Source organism: Monodelphis domestica, chromosome 3, assembly GCF_027887165.1.
Source record: "Monodelphis domestica isolate mMonDom1 chromosome 3, mMonDom1.pri, whole genome shotgun sequence".
Lineage (NCBI taxonomy): Eukaryota > Metazoa > Chordata > Mammalia > Didelphimorphia > Didelphidae > Monodelphis > Monodelphis domestica.
The window spans coordinates 181,550,093-181,576,847 of NC_077229.1; the positions used below are offsets into that span (position 1 = coordinate 181,550,093).

Genomic DNA, 26,755 nt, shown 5'->3' on the forward strand with positions numbered 1-26,755 from the left:
TCAAAAACCTTCTAAAATTCCAATTGATATTAAAAAAAAATAGTGGTACATTTCTTCTTGGCTGCTTGCAGGAATTCCTCTTTGTTATTGTATCCTCCAAAATCAGTTTTCTGGGTGAATTAAAGGTGATTTTCATCCTGGTAGCATGCAGTGAATTAGGTCCATTTGAAATATTTCTGTTGGATTTTTTTAATGGGAAGTTGTCTTTCATGGTTTCTTAAAATATACCACTTTAGTACTTGAGAGTTTTGTGGAAACACAATAATTTTAAAATGTTTAATGCTTAAGATTTAAAATATTCTTGTTTCATCCAACCTACAAATTTGTCACTTTTTTTCTAGTGCTTCCAAATGTTTTTTTTTCAGTTGAGTAAGCTTACAGTTTTCCTTTCTCTTTTCACTATTATTTTACCATTTCTCCTTTAGTAAGATAATTTTGCTTTCTATCAAATTTAGTTTTGTTTATAATTATAGATATTTCTGAATTATTTAGTGCTACAACCACTACTAACCAATAGTTATGTAGTTTTGCTATGTGTCAGGCATTTGATAAATATTAATTCATTTGATTCTCATAACAATCCTGGAAGATAGGTATGCTTATTATCTCTTTTTTTTACAGATAAATAAACTGAGGCAGAAAGCTGTTAAGTGACTTGACCAGGGTCATAGAACTAGTAAGTGTCTAAGACCAAATTTGGATTCATATCTTCCTGAATTCAGGCTCAGGACTATAAGCACTATTATCACCTGGCTTCTTGATATTCTTTAGTCACTTTTAGTTCTTTTTTATCTCATATGTTTTGCTAATTTATTTGACAAAAATTCCTTAAATACATTTATTATATGTTTGTCTTGAGAAAATTCTAACTTTGTTTCCTGATGCGTATTACAGAGATGAAATTAGGAATATATTGATAAGGTCATTTGATAAGTTAAGGAATTTTGTAAGGTTGTCTCAGAGGCTGGGGAGTGATTGAGGCAGAAAGAATTCTGTGCATGGTTTGGAACTGGAAGGAGGAAGGGCAGGGAGAGTTCTGTGTCAGTTAATCCCTGATTACTGTGGGGATTAGCCAGCTCTGTTCTCTCTCTGAGGTGAAAGAAAGAAACTCTTGAAATATCTTGAGGGTTTTTTCCTTTCCTCACTGTGGGAAACGTCAGGAAGAAGACTGGTTTATACCTGCTGCTGTGACAACTTTTGTTTGAAGGAAGAAAGACCAGAAGACCTGCTTGCCTAGACTCTGAGTCTTACGTCAGAGCCACACTCTGTTCAGTGAGTCTCTGACATTTTGGCTAACTGTCTGTCTTTGTATACTTGAAGACAACCTTAATATAGATAATTTTACTTACATATAAGGATTTAGTTAGCCTAGTTACATAGCATTTTTGGGTTTAGTTATTGATAAGGAGTTTGGAAGAGTAGCTTGGGTGAATTCCCAAGAACAAGAAGAAATTTGCCTTGTGGTAAAAAGAAAGTGGGTGGAGAATTTAATTTCCTTAAAGTTAAGGCATTCTGCCACAGTAATCCTTATATTTAACTATGTAATACAAGTAAACAGATTTTATATATTTAATAGTCTCCAAGGCAGTTTGTGCACTGAGCCCAGTGAAGGGAGGTTCACTCTTGGGATTTCCTTCAAGGAGGAGAATGGGAATATTTTGTAAACATCTAGCAAAGTATATGTAACCATATCCTCCTTTTTAACATATTTATTATTATCATTATTAAATTTTGTATGTGTATGCTATATATTATGTTTTTTATAAATTAGTAAATACAATATAATACTACATTATGATAGATAATTAGATTGAAAATATGGCAAGATCATCCATTGCATCCCAGGCCATCAGCAGTCCTCCTGATTTTTGTCTTGCCACTCGACTTAGATGACTATTGACGAGAGAATGAGACTGAAAATTTAGTACAGCTCTGCCTCACTTCAGTTCATTTTACTTGCAAGTTAAGGTATCATAACTGGTGTCATTGGTCCTCTCCTTTGAAATGAAGGAGCAACATTAATAGTAGGAGACAACACAACTAAGGGAATAATGGCTAAGAAAGGGAATTTTTGTCTGCATAATATTGGGATGGTGAGCTGATCCATAAAGTAGCCAATTGCTATGTGCTTCCTAAAAACAGTAGTATTCATTAGATCGCTGAGATCAGGGAAAGAGATGGAAAGATAATTAAGGGAATTGGGGTGGGGGGGCATGAACAACAACAGAAAGATGGCAATATGGATGGTTTGGGTAGTTGAGTAAGACATGAAGCATGATCTGGGACTAAATGTTGCAAGCTAACTAAACCTGTACTTATTAAGTCACCATTTGATACATTTTACTCCCAAAGCAGGAGTTTTAAAACTAAGTGGATTAACTTCCTCTGGCTCTAGGGTCATAGTTATTGGATATACAGTGTAAAGAACGGACAAAGTAAGAATCAGAAAATAGTGTCAACGTAAATGTCAAGAAGACTTGGGTGGATTGCTTATATAGATAAGACAATAATTTAAAAAAATGAAAATGGCATGGAGTAATAATAACAGCTACTAGCTCACATTTATGAGGGACTTTCTATGTACCAGGAACTGAAGCAAGCACTTTATAATTAGTGTCTCAGTTGATCATCACAACAATCTAGGTAGGCAGGTGCTTTCATTATTCCCTTTTTTATAGGTGAGGAAACTGAGGTAAATAATAGTTAAATGACTTGCCCAGGGTCACACAGCTAGTGTAAAGGGTGAAATTATGGTTGAGACTGAAAAAAAAATCAAAATTTAAGTGGTTGCTAAGGGAAATCCCAAATAATAAAATACCCAAGTCAGCTGCCAAATTTTATGGTGATTTAATTGATATAGTAGAGAAGATTTTAAGAAGGAGGAAGGAAGGGGCTAGGATAGATAGGGCAGCCAGATAGGAGATCTAGAAAGTAAGGTTTTGAGTGTGAAGGAGGAAAGAATCAGCCTGACCTCCAAAGAGGCTTAGCTAAGATGCCCAAACCTGAAATCAGCTCCAGGGCAAAACTTACCACCCAACACTCCAAGATGTCGGAATGCTTAGCATGCTGCCAGCCAGAGTTGTCTCTCCAGGGAAAGAGGAGGGGTCAGGAAGTACCGTGCCTTATATGGATGTTTTTACATCATTTTTTCTGTGTCTCATCTGTACCAATGAGGACTTAGCTTGACCTAGGACAGCCCAGAGGTCTGTCCTTTTTTTTTTTTGCACATGTCTGTTGAAGGCCATTTCCTCAGATAATTAAATTTTGAATTTGATGCAGACCTTCGTAATCTTGTTAAACTAAGAAGGGCGAAGAATGCCAAGTTTCCAAGATCTGATTCTGTTATTCCAAGTATCTCCATTGTTATTGATCAGGAAATAACTAAATCATATCTTCAAAAAAATGGTCTGATTAGGATGGAATAATTTTGAAATTCACACTAGTAAGTATCTATGGCTAGATTTGAACTCAGGTTTCTTGACTACAGGCTCCATGACATAGCCATTGTGCCACCTAATTTGTTAATGCTATTATTAATGCAGAAACTAGGCATAAGAAGTATGACAAAGAAATTCTTCTGAACAGAAAATAGAAAATGAACTATGTGGATAAAATTCTATTTAGATGCACCATATTGAATTGACCTCAATTGTTTTCATAACCAGCATTGTCATTTATACTTATTTTTTTAGAAGAAATGTTTCCCTGATGACTCTATTTTGACATCACAGACATTTCTGGAAATATCCCTCAGATGGAAGTGAATGTTTATTCATGGCCTCTGAATCTTACACATTGCCATGGAATTGAAAGTGCATTAAGGAGATATTCTTTTTGCTTCTCAAAGTAGGAGGGAAGGACCAAAAAGACAGACACAGGCAATCAGCGGATACAGGTCCCTTCTTCAAAGTTTGCACACAATACAAGGATGAGGCAAATTCTATACACAGCAAGATAAAATGTATTCAAAGTATGTCTTGTGGCACTTCACTTCATGTGAATCTCATTTTCTAACAATGCCAGATGGCTATAGGAAAAGTCACTCGGACCAAATTTTGCCACATTTTTTTTTTCCAGTGACAATCCAAATTTACTTAATTTCCTCCAAGCAATCATTTTGTGATCCTTTTACATTAAGCCTTCAAGTTTGTTTAGAGAGTGTTTTCTCCTTAACTTGTCTTTCAGGCAGGGATTTTTATTTTCCATATCTTGGACAGGGCTAACATCACTTCTAGTAACTAATTAAAAACTACAATGATTAGGTTGCTAAGATATGACTCCTTCTCTGGAAACAATTATTTTATACTTAGCTACATAATTATTTGTAGAGGGATGTTGCCTATGTGTTTAAATGTTTAACAATAAGCTCTAATATATATCTATATATATACACACACACACACACACACAGGACATTCTTTTTTTTTTTTTTAAACCTTTACCTTCTTCTTGGAATCAATATTGTGTTTTGGTTCCAAGGCAGAAATGCTGTAAGGGCTAGGATTTGGGGGTTAAGTGACTTGCCCAGGGTCACACAGCTGGGAAGTATCTGAGGCCAGATTTGAACCTAGGACCTCTTGTCTCTAGGCCTGGCTCTCAATCCACTGAGCTACCCAGCTGGTCTCCCCCCCCCCCTCCCAGACATACTTTTAAGTTTAATATATGCCACTTTTTAAAGTCTGGTCAGTCAATAAAATGTCAAGCCTTTTTTTCTTTTTCTTTTTTTTTTGGTAATTTCTGCTGATTTCAGAGATCTAAACACCGACACCAAAAATTTTTAACTTTTGAAAAAAAAATTGTAATTGGTCTTCTGTGGTGGCTCCAGCATACATCTGGTCTTAAGCATTAAAGACTATGCCTGTCTATAGACTGCCCAACACTAGTTATGTTCTTCCTAATCAATCTCCTTCCAGGATATGAAAAGTAAGCTTAGTTGTCTGAGGAAATAGTAGAAAGAAGACAGTAAGGACAAAATTTCAGGAATTCTTCCCACAGAGAATGTGTAGACACATTCTATGGAGTTAAAACCTGAGGTGCTTGACTGGGTTTTTCTCCCATCTCCAACAGTTCAGTTATAAAGGGAGTTGTAGAAAATCCCATTTTTAAAAATAAAGTGCAGTTCTGGAAATGTAAGATATTTACTTGCTAATTCAAATTAACCAAGTTCAATTCAATTCAATTTATAGGTAGTAGGCCCTTAATGATAGAGGAAATAGTTCTACTGTATTCTGAGCAGCTCAAGTCTGGTGTATGGTTCTTAGTACTGGATATCACATATTGGGAACAATATTGCTAATGGTTACAACTTAGACTGAGGTAACTGAGATGTAAGAACACTTGAAGCCAAAGTCTATTAGTATCAGTCGAAGGATCTGGGATGGTTTAGACTGAGGGGGGAGAAGAGCTGGAAGAACTTAAGAGAGCTATCTTCAAATCTATAAAGGGCAAGGATGTGAGAAAAGACCCCACAGCTGAAGTGGGAACAATGGATAGATTCTAGAGAGAAAATTTTAGATTTGATGTAAAAAATAGCTGTATAAAAATAAAAACAAACCAAACCGATTAGAGCTGTTTTAAAAGGGAAATAACTTTGTGAGATAATGGGTTCTCCTTTAATGGAAGCCTTTTGGTCAAAGGCTGGGTGATTACTTAATGGACACTATAAAGAAGATCTTATTCAGGTCCAAGTTGGTCTAGATGATCTTTCAAATCCCTCCCAAGTTTAGGATTTCGTAATTCTGCAAATTCTCTATAGTGCAAAATATCTCATCTCTGATGGTCAATTAGCAAAGTCTTTCTAGTGCAAGGGTTTCTGAATTATGAATGTGGAAGTTTGTCATCTGTGTGTCTATTGGCCTTCATCAGTTCATTTTGTTCCTATGAAGTTGTTTTTCATGGAACTTGTTTTATATCTAACTAGGAAGTAATGGCTTGCCTTGATACTGTGATCTACAATTCAGATAACCCAGGCTTAGGTTGTTTGGTAGAGTTCTCTTGTTGAGAGGTTAGTCAAAGTTATTTTTCCTCAAGAACTATTGGTAGAAAAGTTTGTAATTTTAGAAGATGAAGAATGCCAGAATATCTAACACATTTTGTTCTTAAATTGTACACTGTCTTGCCTTTATTTTTTTAATGGGGTAAACTCCAAAGCTCTTTTAAAAATTCCAAATTACAGGAAATGGGAGGACAGAAAGGTTCAGTCTATTCATTGTACTTTGGGAAGAAGCAGTCCTCTGAGCTTTTAGAATCATAGTCAGCCTCCAAATATTTCCTGATCCTTATTTGAGAAGGGACAAGCCTTCTGAGTGCTGTAAGTTTTAAGCCCTATTTTGTGAACTCCTCATCAAAGTTATTAATATCTGTTTATCCCTAGAGAAAGGGAACAAAGAGTGTTGGTTACATAGTTGCCAGGTGAAGAACATCTCCTAGCCCCATGTGTAGAACAATGATTATTTTTCAATGTCCTTGGCATCCTACTGTTGTGGGAGAGACACACCCAAGTTTGTAGCCCTAAGAATGGGAGAGTCAAACTCCATTCAATCCAGAAGTAAGAAAATAACTTTATTTGAAGAAGAGGTTCATGATGGCAATAGCTTGAGGCTACTCAGGTAGCCCTAGAACTGATGGATTAGCCCAGGGGCTAATAGAGCAGCCTCTCTGGAGCTGATGGATGTGGGATCCCAGGTGTGGGATAGCAACTCCAGCTGAAGAATAGTAGCTTTGGTGCTGTTAGAGTAGCATCTCTTTGGATGATGGAGTAGCCCTTGATGTTGTGGAGTAGCAGCCCCAATGTGGAGTTGGGGCCTGAGATGTGTGTCAGGGTTTGCATATTTATTAGGGTCTGGGATCTTGTCATCTCCCATTCCAGAGAAATCTTTACTTTTACTGAATTCTGGAGAATAAGCATGGCCAAATTTAGGTAGAATTGTATGTTTGGGTTTGATGCATATACCATTGGGAATAAGGAACATTTGCAGTTTTTGGGGATTCTTCTGGATAGTGTAAATCTTGAAATCTCTCAGACTTGTGAATGTTAAAAAATTTTCATATTGAGGAATCCTCCATTGGAACAAATTCCCTACTGGAAAACATTCCCCATTTTGATGTGAGAACTCGCCAGGATCAGAAATGGGAGGACCTCTACTCCACCCATACTTAAGACTGCTTTAGGGGAGAAAACTCCCTGCTAAACAATGAAAGTACTTGGACCCATGCTTATAATAAGGCAAGGAGTTATTTGAACCATGCCTGTTTTTTAGAATTGATACAATGAGATGCTAGGTACCTAAAAGGGTCGAGCAAGTTTTCTCTTAATGAGATTAGTTGACTCAGCTGTGTTTTCACTGGTTCAGATTTACTGAGGAGATTAGTTGACTTAGCAGGAATTCAGATGGGCAGTCCTTTGGAAAACATCTACAGTGATTGGTAGATGTAAGGACTTAGGGGAGGTGACATAGGAGAAAAACCCCTATATAAGAAAAAGCAGGATCTCTTAAAAAATCCTTTTGGAGGATCTCTGATGAGCATCGCTTGGGAAGAATCTCTTGAGAGAGGCTCTGGAGAAGGGAAGCTCTTGGAGGACAATCTCTAAGGAGGTCTCGCTGGAGCTCCTCTGAGGGGACTCTGTCCCTCTGGAGGCTCTGGAGAGAGGCCCTTTGGAACAGTCTCTGGCTGGAAGGCTCTTTAAGGAGGACTCTGGCTGGAACTCTCTCTGGTGAAGTCAGCTGAGATGGAGCTGGCCTGGTGTCACTAGAATCCTTGCTTAGACAGACCTTGTGGTGAGTGTTAAAAGGCTGACTGACTGATCTCTCTCTCTTAAGACTCAGGTCTAGGCCATGTTGGCTTAAGGCCCTTCATACTTATTTCCTTTTTCTCTCTTTCTCTCTTTTCTTTAATTCCACATTTGTATTAATTAAAATATCTATAAAACCCAGTTGACTTGGGTATTTGAATAATTGGGAATATTTCCCTGGCGACCACCTTATATTTGATTTAAAAACCAAGACACTGTAGTGAAACATATTTTCTGAGGTCAAATTTGCTCACCCTCTCTTATATCTATCACAATTTATATCTTCCACCATTTTAACTCACTACAGTTTACAACATAACGCTTTTAACTGTTACAGTTTATCCCTCATCAATTTTAAATGTTACAATAGCCTGAGTTCTTTGTGGACAAGTCCCACTTTCCCCTCATTGTCTACCTTGTCACTGGGGGAGATATTACTGCCTTTCTGGAATAGGAACATGGAGAGGGGGGATGCAGTATGGTCCTAACAGTTCAGAATTAAGGTAAATAAAGAACAATATGAGTAATTAATAAAAACAGATTAGGCACAAAGTTCATAGCCCAATTACTGGGCTTATATGTTACTGAATCAGTACTAATGATCAATACCAAAAATATATGCTTGACTAATGCTGCAGTTGTGAGGAAAGCAAGATTGCCCAATATGAAGGTCCCACTCCTAATACTACTCCTTACTGCCTGCTGCCAATCCCCATCATTACTCAAAAGATGATACTGTCAAAGACTTCTTCAGTATCTCCAGGGAAGGGAGGCTCCTTTCTTCCAGGATGTCCATTCCCTCCAGCCCTTAGCACAGTGTTGGGTATGTAGTACATGCTTAATAAATGTTAATTGATTAATTGATAGGTGTTTAATAAGTGTTTGGTGACTTCACTTGATTTAATTGTTTTGAGTGGTAGTAGGGTTTCTCTGAGTAGATTACAGAATTCAGGAGAGATAGTTTGGTAGAATAGAGTCAGAAAGTCTAAGATTTAAATCCTGTCTCTGGAAAAAAGAAAACAACTGGCTATGTAACTCCCCTGTAAATTACTTAATCTTGTGGTTAACTTTAATTTTTAGCACCATTATAAAGATAAAATGAAAGCATGTGGAAATGTCTTAAAACCTGTAAAGTGCTTTCTAAACATCAGGTAGAGTTAATGCTTTGGGAAGAAATCCATAAAACTTTGTTGTCAATAGTGAAGAATATCTACTAGTAAAAATGTCAAGGAATAGAAATGTACATGACTCTTTACAAGATACTTCTCAAGATGTTTCTGATAATCTAATCAAAAGCATCTGAAGTGGGGCAGCTGGATAGCTCAGTGGATTGAGAGCCAGGCCTAGAGATGGGAGGTCCTGATTCAAATTTGGCCTCAGGCACTTTGCAGCTGTGTGACCCTGGGCAAGTCACTTAACTCCCATTGCCTAGCCCTTACTGCTCTTCTGCCTTGGAGCCAATACACTGTATTGACTCCAAGATGGAAGGTAAGGGTTAAAAAAAAGCATCTGAAGCCAAAGGGACCAATACCTTCCTACTACATCATTGCATCCTTCTCACAACACACTGGACATCACCCAAAGGTATATGACATGCATTTTTGCCTTTTCCTGAAGATGGCATTGATAGAGGTCAAGGAGGTGGGTATGGATCCTCAATGAAGAAACAGTATTCTTCACCATCCTTGGCTGGGCAAAGTGATTTCCTTCTTAGTGATTAGGAAATAACCTCATGATGACTGCCTTAACTCTTCAGGAAAAAAAAATGGTATTTGATTTTATTTAATGTGGAATAAACATTAGAAAACTAAGTACCATAAATAAATAACCTGAGAAATAGATTTTTCCTCAACTTTTTAAATTTCCTCTATTTTAAAACATGAAGCAGATCTTATAAAATACTTCAGAACAACTTAATAATAGTGAATGTTTATACAGTTCATTAAGATTTGTAAGCCCCTTTACATATTTTTTTGTTTGATCTCCATTTTGGATCTGCTACTTTGCCTGGTTTTATCTGCCTGTAACCAGATGCCCTTCTGGGGATAAGCCAATCATTTTTAAAAAAATTAAAATCTATTTATTTATCTGTTATATAAAATATTTTGTTGACTTTCTCCTTCCTTCCCTTTCCCCCTTTAAAAAAGGCATCATTTGATTGATAAAAACATATATGTATATAAGTTACATCTTACATATTTCTATTTATCACTTCTTTTGCAGTCATTCTTTAGAGACATTCTTTAAACAATATTTTTGTTACTGTATATAATATTCTCATAGCTCTACTCGTTTCACTCATTATAATTTCATTTAGGTCTTTCTATGTTTTCTCAAAATTAATCTGTTTACTATTTCTTACAGTGCAGTTATTTTATCAACAATAATTTGCCCCAACTTATTTAGCTGTTTGCCAATTGATGGGCATCCCTTCAATTAAAGAGAGCTGTTATAAATATTTTAGAAACATAGGTTCTTTTCTTTTTTTTCTGTGATGACCTAAGGGAAATAAACTTAATAATGGTATTGCTGGGTCAAAAAGGCATACATAGTTTTATAACTCTTTGAGCATAATTCCAGATTGCTCCCCAAAATGGTTGGATCACTTCACAGTTCCACTAACAGTGTATTAGTATCCCCATTTTCTTACATCCTCTTCAAAATTTGTCATTTTGCCCTTTTATCATTTTAGCTAATCTGATAGATATTAGATGATATTTTAGAGTTGTTTTGATTTGCATTTCTCTAAACAATAATGATGTAGGACATTTTTTCATGTAGCTATTTATAGCTTTGATTTCTTCATCCAAAAGCTATCTGTCCGTATCTTTTGACCATTACTTCTAAACTCTCCCTCATGCTGCTAACTCAAGCCTTGAATGACACTACCTCCTTTAGCCTCTTCTCTCCTCTGATTAGGAGATTGGAGGATAGAGTACCAAATTCCTCCCAGTGCTTTCCTTTATAGAAGGCAGAGGCTGGACTCAATTCCTTTCTGCATCTGCTTCCTGGCATGGTTTCAACTACGGGGAACAAGATGCTGTTGGACTTGGTAGCCTGTAGTATCCCTCCCCTTATGCTTTTCTTCCTCTTTTGTGTGTGTGTGTGTCACCGTGTGCATGCGTGTTATCTTTCTGTTTAAATTGTAAGCTTTTTGAGGGCAATGACTATCTTTCATTTTATTAATTGTCTCCCTAGTGTTTAGCACTCTATGTGGCTTATAATAAGTGCTTAATTGGATTTATAATTGGATTGAATTAGATTGGATTCTCAGAGTGACCCTGTGAAGTAGGTGCTATTCTTATTCTCATTTCATAAAAAGGGAACTTGAGATTGAAAGAGGTCAATTGATTTTCTAGGGGTTTAAGGCAGAATTCTAACTCAGATTTTTCTGCATCTTGAGAAGTCCACTCTGTCACCTACTTGCCTAGATGGCAATAGATTTTGACATTACCTAGAAAAACAAGCTGAGACATTCAAGACAATTCTGAAGTGTAGTAAATGTGATTCCAGTGATTCCAGTGATAAACAACAGGTATTTACTTTCTTGGGTGCAATTTTTCACTGAAGGTAGTTCCTATTTTGTAGAAGGGAAAGTGTACGCAAATGTGAAAGTATGTTTTATATATGCTTATAATATATATGTATGTTGATGAATTTTTGTCTGAGCAAACCTAAGACTGTTGCATGCCATTAGAAAGTATACTTTCTGCTCCTGTTATTGTGTTCTTGCAATGACGCATTCTAAATACTTTTTAGCTCAATGCACCGGAAGCCATTTGCTAACCAGAATTTTAAATATTAATGCTAGAGTGTTTAAGACATGTCCATTAAGGCTGGTAAAGTTGTGTTTGATTAACGGGCTTTTCATAAATGCACTGACACAAACTTTTTTTTTTAATTAATTCAGCCTGCAAATGAACATCCTCCATTTCGCTATCATATTTTATCAGTCTGTAAAGTGCATTCTCACTTCAGTTTTCAGCTCTGAATGCAGAACACTTTGTGAAAAATGACAGAATTTTAATGAGAAAGTGAACAACATGCCATCAACACCCTTTCGCCAGTAAAAATGGCACAACATCAAAGCTTTAAATCATGTTCCCTCCACACCTTTGGACATCTGCGATTCTGTCTGAGTCCTCAAAATCTGCTCCATCTATCACCAGGTGCAGCCTTTAAACACGGAGGCTCTGTCTACTTCACTGGTTGGCATGGCAACAGTTGTCAAATCATCCCTTGATAATGCTCTTTAATTGATTGTATAAATTATTCTGAGATATGTGATTGCAAAATGATGTACTGAAGCTCTTAAGTGAGCAGATCAGACGATCTGCATTTAAAAATGCATTGCATTCCCTGCCCTTATCCAGGAAACTGACCCTCTTACTAGGCTGAAACACTCAGGATGAAGCGTAAACATTAAGCATTAAGGAAAAGTTTAAAGCCAAGGCAAAGATAATTGCTACTCCAAGTGCATGTTAACCATACTGAAGACCAGGGTGCAATATACAGAACACAGATGTAAATCCCGAAATCACATATAGAAACATTACTTACTCAAAGAAGCTGTAATTACCTATCCTGTGTTTGTGGCCATATGGGTTGAGAAGTCATAATGTGCATGGAGACACAGAGGCAGCATATTTTTTCATTAGCCTACTCTTGACTTTTTTCCTTTTTCTTTTCTTTCTTTCTTTTTTTTTTAATCTCAGGACTCTCTCTACAACTGATTTTGTGCATTGCCAGTTGTATTGGCTCTCCTTTTTCCTCCATCACTCAATGGAATGGTATTCTGTAATTTCTGGCATTTCTATTAAATCACGAGTAACATGGAAATGATTAGCATTTGAAAACATGCAGAAAGCACCCTGCTCTTTTCTTATTGCCAATATACTAATTCTAGTTATTTAGAGAAATGGTTATGTTAATTGTGTTCTATGTGAAAAAAAAAGGCAATGGACTTTAGAATTAAGAAAATAAAAGTTTCCCACAATATACTGGACCTGGTTCTGCCATCTTGGGCAAGTCACTTCAACTCATCTGGGTCTCTTATATTATTTATAAAATGTATAGGTGTAGGATTAAATAGATTCTAAAGCCAGTTCTATCTCTAGGTATTTAAGAGATGGTTAGGATTATAAATATGAATACTCACTGTTTCTGTCTTTCTTGTCCATTTGCATATGCATGTTTATGCAAATATAGACATCACCCATCATGTTCAAAGATAATACTGTTACCCAGCAATACCACTACTAAGTCTATATCCGAAAGAGATCAAAGATAGGAGAAAGACTTACTTGTATAAAAATACTTGTAGCAACTCTTTTTGTGCTGGCAAAGAATTGGAAACAGAAGGGATGTCCATCAATTGGGGAATGGCTGAATAAGTTATGATATATAATTTTTTTAAAAAAAACCCTTACCTTCCATCTTGGAATCAATACTGTGTATTGGTTCCAAGGCAGAAGAGTGGTAAGGGCTAGGCAATTGGGGGTTAAGTGATTTACCCAGGGTCACTCAGCTGGGAAGTGTCTGAGACCAGATTTGAACCTAGGACCTCCCATCTCCAGATCTGACTCTCAATCTAATGAGCTACCCAGCTGTCCCCATGATATATAATTTTAAAAATTATTTTTTTACCCCAGATTATATGTTGATACAAATTTAAATATATTAATTTCCTAATATTTAATAATGCATGTTTTCTCTACTCCTTCCACCCCTTTCCCTCCTCAAGATGATAAGGTATTATGATATAAGTTGTACATATATTGTCACATAATGCATATTTCCATGTTTATCTTATTGTGAGACAAGACACATATTGCTTACACTAGAGAAAAACTCATTGAATAAATGTGGTGTATGATTGTTTTTTTAAAAACCCTTACCTTTCATATTAGCATCAAGACTGTGTATCAGTTCCAAAGCAGAAGAATGATAAGGGCTAAGTGATGGGGGTTAAGTGACTTTCCTGGAATCACACAGCAAGGAAGTGTCTGAGGCCACATTTGATCCTAGGACCTCCTGTCTCTAGATCTGGCTCTCAGTTCAATTAGTTGCCCTTTGGGGCATATTGTTGTAATGACATACCATTGTGCCATAAGAAATGATGAATGGGACAATCATAAAACAAATCTGGAAATACTTTATAAAGTTATATAAAGTGAAGTGAGCAGAACCAAGAGAATGTTAGATATAATAATAGCAATAATATACAATGACTAATTATAAATAATAATTATTATCAGCAATCAAACTGTACCATTTTTCATTTTATCTTCTTCATGAGTTTTTTTCCATATATAAGTGATCTGTGTCTTATTTCACAACAGGACAAACATGGAAATATCTATGATACATGTATACTATGCCATCTTACAGAAGGGAGAGAAAAGGAGGGATGGAATGAACACAAAACATAAAATATCAGAAAATGACTATTAAAAATTATATCAACATATATAAAAGGGAAAGAAGACAAAATAAATATTTTCCCATTCCCCCAAATTACACCCCCAACCAAAAAAAACCCCAACTAAATCCAGAAATATAATAGTATTAAAGTATGCAATTATAGTTACATTTCATGTTTAGGTGAAGGTGGTGGTTCATCATCCTCATAATGTACATGGTACTTTATGTTTTGCAAAATGCTTTATATATTTTTCCCATATGATTTTTTGGCTTGCAGTTGTAGGGGATAAACTTAATATGGTTTGATTAAATATAAGAAAATGTGGTTGCTGATATTATAACTCAAGACAAAATGACTTTTTAGTAGCTTTTATTTACAAAATAGAGGGAAAGAGTAAAGAAGAAAAAATGTGAAAGAGGGTAGAGTAAGAAGTCTAGCTAATCACCCTAAATTTTTCTCCAGTGCCTGGCTCAACTCAGGCAGGGCTCATTAACCCTCCATTGGAGGACTCTCAGCCAGAGGGCCATTTAGCCAGAAGACATGTGGCCTCCTCCTGAAACTAATCTCTCCAGAAGTCAAGAAAGGAGGCAGCTTTTCATTCATTCACTCTGTAGTCCAAAGGGGAAGATCCAAAAGCAGTTTTACTATGTCCTAGTTCCACACTGAAGAAGGTTCTCCACCAGTCTCCAGAGCTTCAAAAAAGCTCTAAGACCCCATAACAGGAAGTTTCAGCCACTTTTAAAGGCCCTTCTGTATATCACTTCCTGTTCTTTCCCCCACTTTAGGGGACCAAGTGTAGTCTTTAAGTTTGCTTAGGACTGCCCAAGTGACAGTCAGGTGCTCCTGGAGTTGTAAACCTCTTTAGTAAGTAGTTTGTGGACTTTCCCTTCTTTAGGGCTAACTAGGGATATATTCACTTTTTGTTGATTAAATTTAAAAGTAAGCAAGGGGAGAGTTAATACCATCTTCACACAGTCATAGTTTGCATAGGTTGTGATGACTGCCATTCTTTCCCCTTTACACATCAAACATCTAATTATATGATGAAGTAACTGAATCATGGAATTTTAGATCAGCAAGGACCCAAAGCCTCTCATTTTTCAGATGTGAAAACTAGATCTTAGAGATTTTAAATGTCCAGTTAGAATTCAAAGCAAGGCCTTTTGACCCCCATTGGTTCATTAGCTATACCAAGTTCTGCCATATGCAAACTGCAAAGAGATAGTCCCTGGCCTCAAGGAGCTTATATTCTAATGCGTAAAGATGTCACATAACTGAGAGCAGAGGGCTATGTATGTAGAGAGAGATGGCATCTGTATGGGAACATAATCTGGAAATTCAGAAGTAGAATTGGGAGAGGACTGAATGTTGATTGGCCTAGGTTTCTTCCTGAAATAGAGGACCCCCAAAGGAACTCACTAGGATGACAGAAGGATATTCCTTGGTGAGGAGCCTACAAAGGTAGACAGATGTCCCAGAGTTAGAAGACCCCAGATTTTGAGGGAAGTTCCAAAGTGAGACAGTAGCTAAGGCATCATGATGGCAAAACCCTGGAATTCAGAAGTGGAACTGGTAAGGGTGTGAAGTGTGAAGGATGGCCCAGCCTTTGTACTTTCTCAAAATGGAGGTCCTGGGCAGGAACTCATGAACAGGAGAAGAGAGGCCAACATGGTAGAAGAATGTTCCTGAGTGAAAAGGCCTGAATCAATTTGTTTTACATCCATTAAGGAAACTTTGAGAATAAACCCATTAAAAAGTAGTTGCAAGTATTGTGATAGGCATGGATATACCATAAAAATGAAACCAGAAAGGTTGTCTGTGCTTGGTCCAAGACCAAATCTCCCACTACTTACTCTTCCTAATCTCTTACCACCTTCAAGCCATGATTAGATTTCTTGTTTTCTTGGCACAGTCTGTGTCTTTTTTTACACCACTCTGGCAAGGTAGCAGAATTCATGAATTCAGTGTATCAGTTGCTTTGTCCTAAACACTACACGGGACAAAAGGATAAGCAGGATAGAGGTGGTCCCTTCTGTCACCGAGTTTACAATCTCATAAAGCAGAGAGATAAGAAGAGCACAAATGTATAGGACACATTGATAGGAATGGATGAGAGACAGTGTGAGATATGGATATAGAATCTATAGGAGTTGGAAACTAATTGAATATAGGAGAGATAAGTAGGAATCCAAGATAATACCAAGATTTTGAACATGGGAAGATGGATAAAGCTGCTGACAGAAATAGTGAAATCAAAAGAAAGAGGAGGGTGTGAGGAGAAGATAATTAGCTTGATTTTGTATCTATTGAGTTTTAGCTACCAGAAGAATATCCAAGGAGTGCTATCCTACATGTAGATGGATGGAGGTGCATACTTGGAACTGGGTAAGGAGGTCAAGGATGGGGGTATAAATTTGGGGATTATTTTATAGTTGTGAAAGAAAAGATGAGGTACTGAATAATATTGACAAGGAGAGATGATAAAACTTTAGGAAACACCTAATTGAAGAAATCAGAAAAAGGAAGAGAATCCAACAAAAGAAAGAGGAAAATCTGATTTTTTAATCTTGTTGTGGAGAGTCTTTGAATGTCAAACCATCAATGGTTCATTCAAAAAACATTAAACACCATGTGTTGATCATTATGCAAATACAGAGTACAGTCTCTCTCTCTCTCTCCTCCTTACCTTCTATCTTTGAATCAATATAGTGTTTTGGTATCAAGGTATCAAGGCAAGAGAGTGGTAAGGGCTAGGTGATATGGGTTAAGTGACTTGCTCAGGGTCACATAGATATCAAGTGTCTGAGACCAGACTTGAACCCAGATGTAACCATGGAAAAATGTTCTTAATCAATTATATAATTTAAAATAATAAATACATAATAAAAATAAATAATAAATACATAAATAAAATATGAAGCAGATGTGAACCCAGGATTTCTTGTCTCTAGTCTAGACCTGGCTCTCAATTCATTGAGCCACCTAGCTGATCCCATAATATTTCTTTAAAGCCCCTTTTGTATGGAGCTAGTGAGTGATAAAAAAGGCAAAATATATTTGTATAAAGGAACTATTACTTATATCTGTCAGAGAACACAAGATATTGCCCTTGTAATGGATGAACATTTTTGTGCCTTTTAAAAGAAGAAAAATATTTGTATTCAATATAATGTATATGTATATGAAAAATAGCTTTTAGAAGAGAGTTGAATAGATTTGAGCAGAAAATTATCTGGCATATCAATATAAAGTCTCAAATCTCCTTGTGATAAATATTTACTAATTCCTCACTTTTGTGTGGCTAATTTTAAAGAGAAAGAGAATGATATTTTATTTATTGAAAATGGAAAATTGTGTAAAGTTTCCAGACCATCAAAGAGATGAAGTATATGTTGAAGTCTTCAGAGCTATAAATATTATGTGAACTTTGGCTCATTTGCATATAAGTATTTTATGACTAAATAGGGCAAGGATAAAAATTAAATATAAAAAATTTGGAAACAAGTGATTGAAAATGGATTGTGTTTTTCCTAGGGGAAATTTGAGGTGTTGTAACTTTTAAAATGAAAGATGAATCATTAAGAGTCAGGAGGCTCTCACTTAAGTCATAGGAAGTGAACCTAGAGAAACCCAATTATAGAAGAACCTAACCTAAAAAACTAAGGATAGATACTGAAGGAGTTGAGGACAGAAAAGTTTTAGAGACTGACAGGCAGTCATCTGCAGAAGACTTCAGCACAATTGATTGCTGATTTACTTCATTAATCAGGAGCTTTATTGATGCCTATTGCCCTTTAAGTAATTCCCCCTAAAGTTCAAGATGAAGGTGATGAAGTCCATAGAGTGCTGGGTCCAGAGTTAGGAAGATTCATCTTCCAGAGTTCAAATCTGATCTCAGACACTTACCGTGTGATCTTGGGCAAGCAATTAATCTTTTTTGCCTCAGTTTCCTCATCTATAAAATGAGCTGGAGAAGGAATTGGGTATCCACCTAAACATCTTTGTCAAGAAATGACTGAACAAATTAAAGTTGAATCTTTTCATAAGGATTTGTTGCTCTCTGCTGCTACCTCTGGCAGATGGATCTCTCAAACCACTTTTGTACTTTTGTGAGCTGGTTTAAATAGTGAGCCATAGCTGTTTGCTGCTAGTTCTGTTCTCAATGAACAATGTGGCATCCATGAGTGAATAACTAGCCTGTCTGAAATGTGCAGTTTTCTGGCCAAAGGGCCTGACATTCAAATGAAAAGATCCATAACATCCCATAACATTTTTAAGGATGATTATCAGTTGAAAGAGTTTATAAATAGAGTTTATTCAAGTAAAGAAAAAGATTTGTCTAGATGAAGAATGTTGGAGACTAGTAGTCAAAGTGAGAGAAAAGTGGTTTAATGTGGGAAAATGGACTTGAAATGATCCATGACATCAATACGTTCCTTTAGTTTAACGGAGATTTTGTTCCAGAGGGTGATTTTGCTGTGAGCTTCTTGAAAGTGTATGGGTGGACCCTTTAGCATAGATATTGAATGTTCTGGTGAGAGTGTATGACCTGAGTTTATATTTTGATGTATTTAAAAATTCATTGACTTAAAAATTCATTGATATATAGTAATTTCTTTTCTATTAATAAGTGATTATGTTTAACATCCAAAAGCATTGTTATTATGAGTGTAAATATCATACAATTTGTGAGTATTTTACCTTGTGATTAACGTATTGAATAGATATACTCATCAAAAAAGAAAAAAGTAATGAAGAGGCATAGAATATTTCTCTTTAATAGGGTTTCTCAAAGGATTCTAAGAGTTTGAGTGTCACTATATGGTAGGAATTCCCTGGGAATTTAGACCACCATAGTGAGGCTGGCAAGTGAGCCACTGAGAGAAGAGTGAATATGCCAATTAAAAGAATGAGTAGATGTCAACATGCCATATATGGATGGATGTATCTTGTGTGACTTTGGTGGATGAATATTCCACGTCACTGGAAAACATCACAAAAAGACATTAGACCATGTTTTGGGTCCTGTGTATATGTTTAAATCAACCAATTATGGGCTTGGGCCAAATATTGCCCACTGCCTGTTTTTGTATGACCCAGAGCTATACAAAAACAGGTGGTGAGCCAAATTGGGCTCCTGGGAGGTGGTTTGTTTGCCAATGCCTGGACTAGATCTTATAGATCATTTGGCAAGCCAATTTTCATGTTACTCTATGGAGGTACAAAGAAAAAATGATGTAGTTCCCTTCTTTAAGGAGCTTATGTTTTATTGGGCAGATATCACACGCACACACACACACATATGTATATATCCCTGCCACACACACAACATAAATATATTTTTTTTGGAGGGAGAAACACTAGCAGTTGAGAGGGATGAGGAAAGGGTTCGTTTAGAAAGCTAGACTTTGAGCTTTGAAGGAAAGTAGGAATTCTAAGAAGTAGCTGTGAGAAAGGAATACATTCAAGCATGAAGGACAGCTTATGCAGAGGTAAAGAGATGAGACTATAATACTATGTGTGGGAAATGGCAAGAAGGGCAATTTGGCTGGATTAGAGTGTATGAGAAAAGCAAGCCTTAACTTTCTCCTCTGTAAAATGAAGATTCATTATTGTTATTTGTTTCAGGCTCTCTGTGACCCCATTTGGGGTTTTCTTGGCAGATACTGGTATGGGTTGCCATTTCTTTCCCCAAATCATATTCCACATGAAGAAATAGATATAGAGTTAAGCGACTTGTTCAGGTAACCCACCAAAAAAAAATGTGGTCTGAGGTCTCATTTGAACTTAGGCAGATGTCTTCTTGACTTCAGGTCTGATGCTCTATCCACTGTGTGACTTGGATCTGCCCAACATCTGCCCAAGAAAGGAAGATAACACTTATATAATCCATCTCACAAGGTTGTGAGGAAAATACTTTGATGACTTTAAAGTTGTGATTATTATTATCTTTATCTTATTATTGTATTTTTGATGAAATTGATACTGGCCTGGTATGTTATTGCCCCCTTGCTGTTCTAAAAATATAAATAATTTATATAATATATCATGTTATAAATCTATATAATTATATATCTGACAAATTATATATTAAATAATTATATTATATCATACATGATATATGTTGTTTTATATTGTTGTTAGTTGTTCCATTCATGTCCAATTCTTTGTGACCTCATTTGGGATTTTCTTGGTAAAGATACCAGAATGGTTTACCATTTCCTTCTCCGTATTGTTTTACAAATGAGGAAACTGGGACAAACAGGGTTAAGTGGTTAAACCACCAAGGGTCAAATAGCTAGTAAGTGTTTAAACCCAGATCTGAACTCCAGGAGTGCTCTGATTCTTCCTGACTTTAGCTGGGCACTTTATCTACTGCATCACCATTACCCGGTTGCCTATTTATAATTTTATATAGTTAATGTTCTGTGATCTCTTGCATACATAGATAAAATTATCACTTTTAATTGAAATTTTTAACTGAATAAATGTATTGGGAAGTATATTCATCTTTTATAGGTGCATAGAAAAAATCTTTGGGGCAAGAATGATTCTTATGTACCTTATCCTATTCTCACATTTTTTTTCAAGATTATATATACAATTGTAAATAATAATTTTCTGACTTTTGTAATCAATGTTCTCTTCCGACCTCCTGCCCTTCCTCCCTTCCCAAGATGGCAGGTAATATGATATAGGTCATACATGTATTATCATACAATACATATTTCCACATTCCTCATGTTGTAAAAGAAGAAACATTACTTACTTAGAGAAAAATTAACTAAGGAAATAAAGTGAAGATTGGCAGGCTTCAATTAGCATTCAAATTCCATCAGTTCCTTCTGTAGCAATGGATAGCATTTTTCGCATGAATCCCTTTAAGTTGTCCTGGATCCTTGAAATGCTGATAATAGTTAAGCCATTCAAAATAGATCATTGTACTTGCTTGCTGTAACTGTGTACAACATCCTCCTGGGTCTGCTCCTTTCACGTTTCATCACTTTAAATAAGTTTTTCCATGTTTTTTTGTGATCATCTTGTTTTTAATTTCTTATGGCAAAATAGTATTCTATTACAACACTATACCACAATTTGATCAGTCAATCCCAAATTGGTGGACTTTCTTGCAGTTTCTAATTCTTTGCCACCATGAAAAGAGCTGTCATAACTATTTTTATACAACTAGGTTCTTTCCTTTGGGATAGAGACTGAGTAGTGGTATTGCTAGGTAAAAGGGTATGTACAGTTTGATAGCCCTCTTGGTATGATTTCAAATTTCTCTCCAGAATGTTTGTATCAGTTCACAGCTCCACCAGCAGTGCAGTTTTTATGTTCCCTTCCAATATTTGTCATTTTCCTTTTTTTTTTTGTCATATTAGCCAATCCGATAGATTTGAGGTAGTACCTCAGAATTGTTTTAATTTGCATTTCTTTAATTAAGTGATTTGAAACATTTTTTCATATTACTAAAGATAGTTTATTTTTTTCATCTAAGGATTGCCTATTCATATCCTTTGACCATTTATCAATTAGGGAATGCTTTGAAGTCTTATAATTCTGACTCATTTCTCTATATATTTGAAAAATGAGGCCTTTGTCACAGACACTTGATGTAAATTTTTCCTCCAGGTTATAGTTTCCCTTCTAATCTTAGTTGCATTGGTTTTGTTTGTGCAAAAACATTTTTAGTTTAAGGTAGCCAAAGTTATCTGTTTTATATCTCATAATTTTCTCTTTCTTGTTTGGATAGCCCCCATGGTAGTGATTTCTTCTACTAGAACTCTAGCTAACATAAAAACTTCTGCCTCTGTAAACAGACTCACATGATGTGACCAGTTGTTCATAGCATCTTTGACAACATATTGTTGGTTGAATTTGTGTGGATATTGTTCATGGTATACATATTGATTTTAGTTTTGGAAATTATTCATTCTATCCAGAGTTAAACCACTTTGGGTTATACTCCACAAATTCAGTGGCATATACAGATCATCAGCTTTTGCTCTTTTTCTGTGAAAAGATGTATATTTATTCCACAAAGTATTTCTATAAATTTTTAACATCTTTATCATGCACTCTGAGAACATATATTAATCCTTTCCTCCTTTTTGGTTAGAAAGTATTCATCTCTCTGCAGTTGCCTTGGGGTGATGAACCTGGTATTTTGTTAATTTTATATAAATTTTTGTTTGGATAATTTTTTCCTTTTTTTAAGTTGTATTTTTAAACATTACAAGTATCATTTTTTCTTTCCCTTCTTCCTTATCCTATGAAGTGAGGAGAGAAAATCATAAGAAATACAAATATTCAAGCAAAAAACAAATCCCCACATTCACCATGTTAAAAAAAATCAAGGTTTCCTCACGCATATTTAGTCCATCTTTCCACCAGATTTTGGGTAGCACTCTTCATCATCAGTCTCCTGGAATTATGGCTGGTTACTGTACTAATCAGAATTCTCTCTTCTAGTTTCTGTTAGAATGTTTTCCAATTTTATCAAAATTTTTTTGATAATTACTAATTTCGTTGTCAGCCAATTTATTATGACAAAAGTACACTTTAAGAACATATGACACTGGGGCAACTAGGTGGCTCAGTGGATGGAGAATCAGGCCTAGATTTGGAAGTCCTGGTGATGGGGGCTGGAACCTTTGAATCAGGCACTAAGTGACAATGGACTAGTCCCTTGTCCAGGTGCCTGCATATTTCCAAGGCCAGGAATGCTTATTGGGACACTGGGTTCCATCCAATGAATAGCCATCAAGGGGAATTCCACTCTTTCCCACCTGTGTAGGGCTACACAAGGGCCATTGTCTATCTCCCCAAGCCTAGCTTAGGGTAGGGGGCAGTGGGAACCCCACTTATTGGGGAGGGTGGCTCCACTACAACCAGCCTGAGCCATCTCTCCCCAATAACCCCAATAAAAGCTTTGCCTGAGATGAACAGAGCTCAAATGATAAATTATTTTGGAGCAAGACTGAACCACAAACACACACAACTCTGGTTCAAATCTGACCTCAGGCACTTCCTAGCTGTTTGATCCTGGGCAACTCACTTAACCCCAATTGCTTAGCTCTTACTTTTCTTCTTCGTGGAACTCAAGACACATGGTAAAGCTTAAAAAAGGCTAATGTATTTTTAAGTATCACCTTTGTTCATTGGTTTTATTTGACCTCTATAGTCAAGTTCATAGCCTTTGGTCTCTATTTTTCTTGACATATTAAAAATTTTATACTTATTGAGTCCAAATAATAATTTTAAATTATTGGAGAATATTTTTATGAGAAGAAAAATGATAATGATGAGGATGATGCTAAGTGGCTTAGGGGATAAATACTGAACTCAAAGTCGTGAAGACCTGAGTTCAAGTCGATAATCAGTCATGTCTAAGTTGTGTGACTCTGTACACTGTAGGGGATTAGGAAGAAGGGAGAGATAAATGCTTGTAATTTAAAAAAATACAATAAAAAAGAAAAATCATCCAAGTAAAAATCTGTACAAAATTAACAAAACACTGGGTTCATCTCTCCACTACAGCTACAGAAAGATTAATGTTTTCTAATCAAAAAGGAGGAAAGGGATTGATACATGTTCTCAGAGTACATGATAAAGGTGTCCTCTGTCTGCTTTGTTTTTTTTTTTTAATTTGTAAAATGAAGACAACAACAGTACCAAATTGTCAGAGTTATTCTGAAGACAAAATAAAATATTTGTAAAATGCTTTGCAAACCTTAAACTACTCTAGAAATGGTGATTACGGGTCACAGATTCAGAGATGGAAGGAATATTAGGAGTTATCTAGTTCAACCCCTTTATTTTATAAATTAAGATATAGGTCAAAACCTGTTCAAATTCCCACAGGTTATCAAATAGTAGAAGTTGTTTGACTCTAGTTGCTCTGTCTCAAACCCAGTATTCTTTCTAATATAGTATGCTAACAGTCTGTAAATCACGTTTTCTTCTTATTATTTAAAACCCTCACCTTCATCTTCAAATCAATACTAAGTATTAGTTCCAAAATAGAAGAGTATTAAGGGCTAGGCAATGGGGTCTAAGTGACTTGCACAGGGTTGCACAGTTAGGAAGTGTCTGAGTCCAGATTTGAATGTAGGATCTCATATATCCAGGCCTACCTCTATCCACAGAGTCACTTACTTGCCTTCTTATGTTCTTTCTAAAACACAGTGCTATCAGTCTTTACTTTCCTTATCTGCAAAATGGGTATAATTATACTTACAAACCTACCAAATAGGAATGCTGTTAGCATAAAATGGCAAAATAACCAAATCTATTTTTTAAACCACGAACTAAGCCTTAGAACAATTTTATGTAGGATAGATTAATAGGGAATGGTACGTGGAGAGATTGAAAAAAGGCAACCAATTAGGAGTAAATTGTAATAGTCCAAGTTGAGAGGCTATAAGGGTATGAGGAAAGTGGTAAAGTGAATGTAGAAGTGAAGAGAGAAGAAAAAGATACTAAGGATGCATAATCAACAAAATACAGAGTCTGGAATATGTTAAGTAAAGATGAAGCAATAGATGATTTGATAAAGGTAGTTAGAAGAAATCAGTCAACAAATTAGCAACCATTTACTAATGTGCCAGACTCTGTGCCCAAAGCTGGGAAGATAAAAACAAAAGTGAAACAAATCCTGTCCTCAAGAAGCTTTCATTCCTTCAAGGGAGACATCTACTCAAGGGTCCTTCCACCTCCAAATTCAGATGATTCTAAGTACGTATGTTTGTACATGCAAACTATATACCAAGTAATGTTGGAGAAATGGGGAGGGGAAGAAGAACAGAAGAGGTGACATGGAGAAATAGGACTTGAGGAATGGGTGAAAGATGGAACGAAGAGCTGCTAGAGACCTCTCCATCAAATGAGTTGCAAATATTATTGGCAATGGTTGTTAATTATTTCCAGCTTGTTATAACAAAATGATCTAGAGTTAATATTTTGTATCATTTTCCCCAGGGCAGAATTGCTTCTTTTTGGAAAACAACTTCAAAAACATTTTAAATATATATTTCATATATATGCACAAAAATAGCATTTTCCCCTAAAATTACATTTATTGACAAGCACATCATGACAAAATAAAGAACTTCATTTTATGTAGACATCTGGAGTGGAATGCAGAAATTATCTTTTATATTCCACAAAATAATGTGCCAAATTATCTCCATTCACTCTCCATTTCTAGACCATACTCAATGGGCACATTGTACAGGAAACACCAACATTTAAAGAGAAATCAGGGAGAATGAAAGCCTGGAAGGTACATGTGTGTAGGCATAGCATCCCTCTGATCACGCTAACAGAGCAATAAAGGGATAAGGAATCCCCTGGACTGCTTTTGTATGTTATGACATCTCTGGTGAAAATGAACTCAAACAGAAGGGTGAGCTTCAAAAAGAAGGGCTGTGGGTCTTTCCTCAGCTTCAGTTTTTTCAACCATCACTCAGGATTGTTATTAAGATCAAGGAGGGCAATATTTCTAAAGTGCTTAGCACAGTGCTTGCCACATAATAGGTAATTTCCTCCCCCCCCCCCCAATAAGATCTTTGCTATTCTTCTTCTACTTTGGATCCCTTCTTATTTCCCTATCATTGGAAGCCAAATCAGTGTAAAAGCAATAGCAAAAACAATAGAAAGAAGATGTTCTTATTTGAGGATGGAATAATAAAATGTTTTCTCTACCTTTTGTATCCCTCACTCTAAAATTATTATAAATCAAGATAAAAATGTTGGCCGACAATTGTAGGGAGCAAAGTAACAGCAGCTACAACAGTGGAAGAAAAGGCTTGAGAAACATACATTCATTAAAATTAGGGTTTAACTAGATGCAATGGAAATATTTGTATCCTTACCACCATCATCCTAGCTCTGATTCTTCACTTGTCTCTCTTAGGCAAATATGATCCGTATGCAGTCTACTGTACCCGTTGTACTTAAGGATTCCCAACATGGAGCATCATCTGAGCAAGATGTCGCCATCCTAGGATCTACTCCTAAATCTCTACTTGTCTTATGTGTAAAGTTGGCCAAACTATATTAACTTCTCCATCTCTGTAATATTTAATCTGTTTTCAGGGCATTCAACCAACCAACTAATCATGCAAGTCTGGTGGGAAGCATGATGGACTTGGAGACAGAGTTTGGCTCAAATTTCACCTCAGATACTTGCTAGCTTTAGGACTCTGGGCAAGTCCCTCAATATTTTTCAGCTTAAGTTTCATCTATAAAATGGGAGTAAAATAGCATCTAATCCATTGATTTTATTCTAAGGATCAAATGAAATAAAATACAAAGAACTTTGTAAACCTTAAAGTACCATCTATATACTATTACTTTAATTATTTATATTATTCATATAAATTCTGGGAATTCCCAAAACAAAATCCTACTCTCAAGGAGCTTGCATTTTGTTGGGAGAGACAACACACACATATGCTGAATAAATATTAAATAAATGCCAGGTATTTAACTACAAAGTGGACAAAGAGGGAGGGTACTGACCTAGGACTATAGAT

The 26,755-nt window shown here is 36.0% G+C and overlaps 1 long non-coding RNA gene across 1 annotated transcript; it reads left to right on the top strand.

The window, feature by feature from the left end:
* Nucleotides 1-990: 990 nt before the first annotated feature.
* Nucleotides 991-26,545, top strand: LOC130458352 (uncharacterized). The gene is made up of 2 exons (XR_008917577.1): nt 991-1,272; nt 26,134-26,545. It is a non-coding gene; the product is annotated as an uncharacterized LOC130458352 (long non-coding RNA).
* The last annotated feature ends 210 nt before the right edge of the window (nt 26,546-26,755 follow it).